The following is a 7,789-nucleotide window of genomic DNA, read 5'->3' on the forward strand; positions in this document are numbered from 1 at the left end:
AGGCCTAGGGTATACTCAGTTCACCTGTTCCTACAGTAGGCCTAGGGTATACTCTGTTCACCTGTACATACAGTAACCCCAGGTTACACTCTGTTCACCTGTACATACAGTAACCCCAGGTTACACTCAGTTCACCTGTACATACAGTAACCCCAGGTTACACTCAGTTCACCTGTACATACAGTAACCCCAGGTTACTCAGTTCACCTGTACATACAGTAACCCCAGGTTACAACTCAGTTCACCTGTACATACAGTAGGCCTAGGGTATACTCTGTTCACCTGTACCTACAGTAAGCCCAGGGTATACTCAGTTAACCTGTTCCTACAGTAGGCCTAGGGTATACTCAGTTCACCTGTACATACAGTAACCCCAGGTTACACTCAGTTCACCTGTACATACAGTAACCCCAGGTTACACTCAGTTCACCTGTACATACAGTAACCCCAGGTTAAACTCAGTTCACCTGTACATACAGTAGGCCTAGGGTATACTCTGTTCACCTCTTCCTACAGTAGGCCTAGGTCTCTCTGTTCACCCTCTTCCTACAGCTGAGCCTAGGGTATGCTCAGTTCACCTGTTCCTACAGTGGGCTGGGGGTAATACTCTGTTCACCTGTTCCTATGTAGGCCTAGGGTATACTCCAGATTCACCTGTACATACAGTAACCCCAGGTTACACTCAGTTCACCTGTACCACAGTAGGCCTAGGGGTTACACTCAGTTCACCTGTTCCTACAGTAGGCCTAGGGAGGTATACTCAGTTCACCTGTTCTACAGTACAGGCCCTGGGGTATACACTCAGTTCACCTGTACATACAGGCCTTTATGAGTTACACTCCAGTTCACCTGATTCCCTCACAGTGGGCCCCAGGTTATACTCCTGTTCACTATTTTCACATGCCCTGGTGACTTAGGTTACACTCAGTTCACCTGTTCCTACAGTAGCCCAGGTTACACTCGTTCATATTCCTACAGTAACCCCAGGTCCTCCAGTTCACCTGTTCCTACAGTAACTCAGGAGTTACACTCAGTTCACCTGTTCCTGCAGTAGCCCCTAGGTTACACTCAGTTCACCTGTACATACAGTAACCCCAGGTTACACTCAGTTCACCTGTAACCCCAGGTTACCCAGTTAAGTTCCCAGGTTGCACTAAGTTCACCTGTTCCTACAGTAACCCCAGGTTACCTCAGTTCACCTGTTCCTGTCTTGATTTGCCTCCGTTCCACTGTTCTACAGTAGGCTAGGGCTCTCTGTTCACCTGTTCTACAGTAACCCAGGGTTATAGTTCACCTGTACATACAGTAACCCCAGGTTACACTCAGTTCACCTGTACATGCAGTAACCCAGGTTACACTCAGTTCACCTGTTCTCTGGTAACCCCAGGTTACACTCAGTTCACCTGTACATACAGTAACCCCAGGTTACACTCAGTTCACCTGTTCCTACAACTTGGAGTTACACTCAGTTCACCTGTACATACAGTAACCCCAGGTTACACTCAGTTCACCTGTACATACAGTAACCCCAGGTTACACTCAGTTCACCTGTACATACAGTAGGCCTAGGGTATACTCAGTTCACCTCTTCCTACAGTAGAGTCAGTGGTTAGTGAAAGGAAAACACACAGGCTGAATCTCAAATAGCACCCTATTCCTAGTATATTTGTGTCACAACTATATATATTTTCAAAGTTCGCTGCCTCAGTTTGTATGGTGGCAATTTGCATATACTCCAGAATGTTATGAAGAGTGATCAGATAAACTGCAATTATTTGCAAAGTCCCTCTTTGCCATGTAAATGAACTGAATCCCCAAAAAACATTTCCACTGCATTTCAGCCCTGCAACAAAAGGACCAGCTGACATCATGTCAGTGATTCCCTCGTTCACATAGGTGTGAGTATTGATGAGGACAAGGCTGGAGATCACTCTGTCATGCTGATTGAATTCGTATAACAGACTGGAAGCTGGAGGGTGGTGGGTGGTGCTTGGAATCATTGTTCTTCCTCTATCAGCCATGGTTACCCTCAAGGAGACACGTCATCATTGCTTTGCACAAAAAGGGCTTCACAGGGAAGGATATTGCTGACAGTAAGATTGCACCTAAATCAACCATTTATCGGATCACGGCGCCCAAGAAATTCCAACAAGCGCCAGGACCGTCTCCTAAAGTTGATTCAGCTGCGGGATCGGGGCACCACCAGTACAGACCTTGCTCAGGAATGGCAGCAGGCAGGTGTGAGTGCATCTGCACGCATTCCGCATGGTGAGGCAAAGACCTTTGGAGGATGGCCTGGTGTCAAGAAGGGCAGCAAAGAAGCCACTTCCTTCCAGGAAAAACATCAGGGACAGACTGATATTCTGCAAAAGGTACAGGGATTGGACTGCTGAGGACTGGGGTAAAGTCATTTTCTCAGATGAATCCCCTTTCTGATTGTTTGGGGCATCCGAAAAAAAAGCTTGTCTGGAGAAGACCAGGTGAGTGCTACCATCAGTCCTGTGTCATGCCAACAGTAAAGCATCCTGAGACCATTCATGTGTGGGGTTGCATCTCAGCCAAGGGAGTCGGCTCACTCACAATTTTGCCTAAGAACACAGCCATGAATAAAGAGTGGTACCAACACATCCTCCGAGAGCAATTTCTCCCAACCATCCAGGAACATTTTGGTGATGAACAATGCCGTTTCCAGCATGATGGAGCACCTTGCCTTAAGGCAAAAGTGATAACTAAAGTGGCTCGGGGAACAAAACCTCTATATTTTGGGTCCATGGCCAGGAAACTCCCCAGAAATGAATCCCATTGAGAACTTGTGGTCAATCCTCAAGAGGCGGGTGGACAAACAAAAACCCAAAAATTCTGACAAACTCCAAGCATCGATTATGCAAGAATGGGCTGCCATTAGTCAGGATGTGGCCCAGAAGTTATGCCAGGGCTGCCAGGGCTGATTGCAGAGGTCTTGAAAAAGAAGGGTCAACACTGCAAATATTGACTCTTTGCATCAACTTCATGTAATTGTCATGGCCATGCAATACTTATGAAATCTTGTAATTATACTTCAGTATTCCATAGTAACATCTGAGAAAAATATCTGAAGACACTGAAGCAGCAAACTTTGGAAATGAATATTTGTGTCATTCTCCAAACTTTTGGCCACGACTGTACAGTGCCGTTGAAAAGTATTCAGACCCCTTGACTTTTTCCACATTTTTTAAAAACGTTACAGCCTTATTATAAAATTGATTCAATAGTTTATCAATCTACACACTATCCCATAATGATAAATCAAAAACAGCTTTTTAATTTAGTTTGCTAATAAAATTTAAAAATAAAAAACATTATATTTACATAAGTATTCAGACCCTTTACTCAGTACTTTCTTGAAGCACCTTTGGCAGCGATTACAGCCAGAGTTTTGGGTATGATGCTACAACCAAGATTGTACTCTTTGGCCTGAATACCAAGCGTCATGTCTGAATAAACCAGGTACCATCCCTACAGTGAAGCATGGAGGTGGCATCATGTTTTGGGGATGTTTTTCAGTAGCAGGGACTGGGAGACTCAACAAATACAGGTGTGCCAGGCTTGTAGCGTCATACCCAAAGAAGACTCTAGGCTGTAATCTCTGCCAAAGTGCTTCAACAAAGTACTGGGTAATAAGTCTGATTACCTTCAACTGTGCATTTTTCAGTTAATGTTTTATACATTTTTGTAAAAAACAACTTTTGCTTTGTCATTCTGGGGTATTATGTGTAGATTTACGAGGGGAAAAACTATTTAATCAATTTTAGAAACCAAAACTATGTAAATGTGGAAGTCAGAAAGTCTGATCCCTAAATCACACTGTATATCACAGCATCTTTCCTCATGATCAGTGCTTCTTTGCAGACTGTATGCACTGACTATATTCTACCATATGCGCATTGTATTCTAACTGCCCAACACCATATGGGCTGACTGTATTCTAACTGCCCAACACCATATGGGCTGACTGTATTCTAACTGCCCAACACCATATGGGCTGACTGTATTCTAACTGCCCAACACCATATGGGCTGACTGTATTCTAACTGCCCAACACCATATGGGCTGACTGTATTCTAACTGCCCAACACCATATGGTCTGACTGTATTCTAAGCCTAACACCATATGGGCTGACTGTATTCTAACTGCCCAACACCATATGCGCTGACTGCATTCTAACTGCCCAACACCATATGGGCTGACTGTATTCTAACTGCCCAACACCATATGGGCTGACTGTATTCTAACTCACCCATATGGGCTGACCGTATTCTAACTACCCATATGGGCTGACTGTATTCTAACTACTCAACACCATATGGGCTGACTGTATTCTAACTCACCCATACGGGCTGACTGTATTCTAACTCACCCATATGGGCTGACTGTATTCTAACTACCCATATGGGCTGACTGTATTCTAACTCACCCATATGGGCTGACTGTATTCTAACTACCCATATGGGCTGACTGTATTCTAACTCACCCATATGGGCTGACTGTATTCTAACTCACCCATATGGGCTGACTGTATTCTAACTACCCATATGGGCTGACTGTATTCTAACTACCCATATGGGCTGACCGTATTCTAACTACCCATATGGGCTGACCGTATTCTAACTACCCATATGGGCTGACTGTATTCTAACTACCCATATGGGCTGACTGTATTCTAACTACCCATATGGGCTGACTGTATTCTAACTACCCATATGGGCTGACTGTATTCTAACTACCCATATGGGCTGACCGTATTCTAACTACCCATATGGGCTGACCGTATTCTAACTACTCAACACCATATGGGCTGACTGTATTCTAACTACTCAACACCATATGGGCTGACTGTATTCTGACTGCCCAACACCATATGGGCTGACTGTATTCTAACTGCCCAACACCATATGGGCTGACTGTATTCTAACTGCCCAACACCATATGGGCTGACCGTATTCTAACTACTCAACCCCATATGGGCTGACCGTATTCTAACTACCCATATGGGCTGACTGTATTCTAACTACCCATATGGGCTGACTGTATTCTAACTACTCAACACCATATGGGCGGACAAGTTGTTCAAATATTCATAAGTGACCAGCATGGTCAAATAATAGTAATCACAGTGAACAGGTCAGGGTCCCATAGCCGCAGGCAGAACAGTTTAAACTGGAGCAGCAGCACGGCCAGGTGGACTGGGGACAACAAGGAGTCATCATGCCAGGTAGTCCTGAGGCATGGTCCAAGGGCTCAGGTCCTCCGAGAGAGTGAAAGAGAGAATTAGAAAGAGCATACTTAAATTCACACAGGACAACGGATAAGAAATGAGAAATACTCCAGATATAACAGATTGACCCCCCCGACACAAACTACTGGAGGCTGAGACAGGAGGGGTCAGGAGACACTGTGGCCCCATCCGATGATACCCACGGACAGGGCCAAACGGCCAGGATATAACCCCACCCACTTTGCCAAAGCACAGCCCCCCACCCCATTCCACTCCTTGCCACTGCTTGTCATGTTTGGCACAATGAGGAGTGGCATGTTGTCACAAACAGACTGGGTTACTCCAAGCTACTTTATAATCATACAAGAAACATAACTTGAATCATCTTTGTCCTCCTCAAATGACAACTCTCTGATTTATTTGTCTCTCCTTCAGGCTTTTGGACATGTCCCACTGTCTGATCCAGCAGACCCGTGAGAAGTCCAGGGAGGTGTTTGCGGTGGTGAAGGAGAGGATTGTGACGACCCAGCCGTGTTCGGGTCATAGAGGAGGTCCAGCAGGGGGCAGTTAGGGAGCTGCTGAGCTTCTGTGGGCCCAAGAGCACCCAGGTAGACGGAGAGGGATGAAGAGCGTTGTATGATTTGTTACATTAATCATCTCTATTTGTTAGGCTGAGATATTATATATTACAAGTGTTGAAGTTAACAATTTAGTTTATCCTGTATAGATGAATCTTTAAGCAGGGAAAATAGGGAAGAGGTTGACTCAAAGGGCAGCAGGCTGGATGGACCTATGACAACACTGCAGACAGGCCTATGTGTGCTGGAGGCTGCAGGCTGGATGGACCTATGACAACACTGCAGACAGGCCTATGTGTGCTGGAGGCTGCAGGCTGGATGGACCTATGACAACACTGCAGACAGGCCTATGTGTGCTGGAGGCTGCAGGCTGGATGGACCTATGACAACACTGCAGACAGGCCTATGTGTGCTGGAGGCTGCAGGCTGGATGGACCTATGACAACACTGCAGACAGGCCTATGTGTGCTGGAGGCTGCAGGCTGGATGGACCTATGACAACACTGCAGACAGGCCTATGTGTGCTGGAGGCTGCAGGCTGGATGGACCTATGACAACACTGCAGACAGGCCTATGTGTGCTGGAGGCTGCAGGCTGGATGGACTCTATGACAACGCCGCAGACAGGGCGTATGTGTGCTGGAGGCTGCAGCATTACTGCTGGACCAGCAAGGCCACAGATGAATGATTTTTAATGTATGTGGAGCAAAAGAGTAGTGAAGTGTGGAAAGACTACGACAGTAGATCAGATCATATGATCAGGATTTATTCACACTGCCTTATGTTAGGCTCTTATTCTATGTTGTCATGTGCCCTTGTTCACTTCCCTTGACTGGTTTGAAGGGAAAATGACTCAGAAGTGAAAGTCATCCAGTAAAATACTACTTAAGTAAAAGTCTAAAAGTATTTGGTTTTAAATATACTTAGGTATCAAAAGTAATTGCTAAAAATATACTTAAGTAGTAAAAGTATCAATCATTTCAAATTCCTTATATTAAGCAAACCAGATGGTTCCATTTTCTTTTTAATTTAATTTACGGATAAAGGGCACACTCCAACACTCTGAAATAATTTACAAATGAAGCGTTGGTGTTTAGTGAGTGTGTCAGATCAGAGGCAGTAGGGATGTTCTCTTGATAAGTGTGTTAATTGGACCATTCAAAATGTAGCAAAATATGACTAGTAAAGTACAGACACCCCCAAAGATGACTTAAGTACCACTTTCCACAGGTGTCTGTAAAGGAGAACAGCAGCCTGCACAAAGACAGCAACGTGTCTCTGGAGATTCCTGCCCACACCGTCATCGCTTACGGCATTATAGAGCTGGAGATCAAACTCAACGGACACTATGGTGAGGAGCCTTTATTTTCAGTTTCTCAGGCAACAACACTGTAAACCCTCACCTGGACCCATCATCAGACCATGTAGGTTGTATATTACAAAGCCTTATCAAGTGCATGGTCTCTGTTAATTATCAGTAAGTCCAATGTATTTGAATGAGTGTCTGTATTAATAGGTTCATACTGTCTCCTTGTCTTGTCCTCAGAGCTGTGCCTAATGTCCCACACTCGTGTTCCTCAGCTGTGCCTAATGTCCCACTCTTGTCCCTCAGAGCTGTGCCTAATGTCCCACACTCTTGTTCCTCAGAGCTGTGCCTAATGTCCCACACTCTTGTTCCTCAGAGCTGTGCCTAATGTCCCACACTCTTGTTCCTCAGAGCTGCGCCTAATGTCCCACACTCTTGTTCCTCAGCTGTGCCTAATGTCCCACACTGTTGTCCCTCAGAGCTGTGCCTAATGTCCCACACTGTTGTCCCTCAGAGCTGTGCCTAATGTCCCACACTGTTGTCCCTCAGCTGTGCCTAATGTCCCACACTGCTGTCCCTCAGAGCTGTGCCTAATGTCCCACACTCTTGATCCTTAGAGCTGCGCCTAATGTCCCACACTCTTGTTCCTCA

At 45.5% G+C, this 7,789-nt stretch overlaps 1 long non-coding RNA gene across 1 annotated transcript; it reads left to right on the forward strand.

Moving 5' to 3' along the window:
* Positions 1-5,825: 5,825 nt before the first annotated feature.
* On the forward strand, positions 5,826-7,394 carry LOC124030607. Its single transcript, XR_006837993.1, has 3 exons — positions 5,826-5,863; positions 7,063-7,183; positions 7,379-7,394. It is a non-coding gene; the product is annotated as an uncharacterized LOC124030607 (long non-coding RNA).
* Positions 7,395-7,789: the final 395 nt, after the last annotated feature.

This window comes from Oncorhynchus gorbuscha, unplaced genomic scaffold, assembly GCF_021184085.1.
Source record: "Oncorhynchus gorbuscha isolate QuinsamMale2020 ecotype Even-year unplaced genomic scaffold, OgorEven_v1.0 Un_scaffold_12964, whole genome shotgun sequence".
NCBI classification, from domain to species: domain Eukaryota; kingdom Metazoa; phylum Chordata; class Actinopteri; order Salmoniformes; family Salmonidae; genus Oncorhynchus; species Oncorhynchus gorbuscha.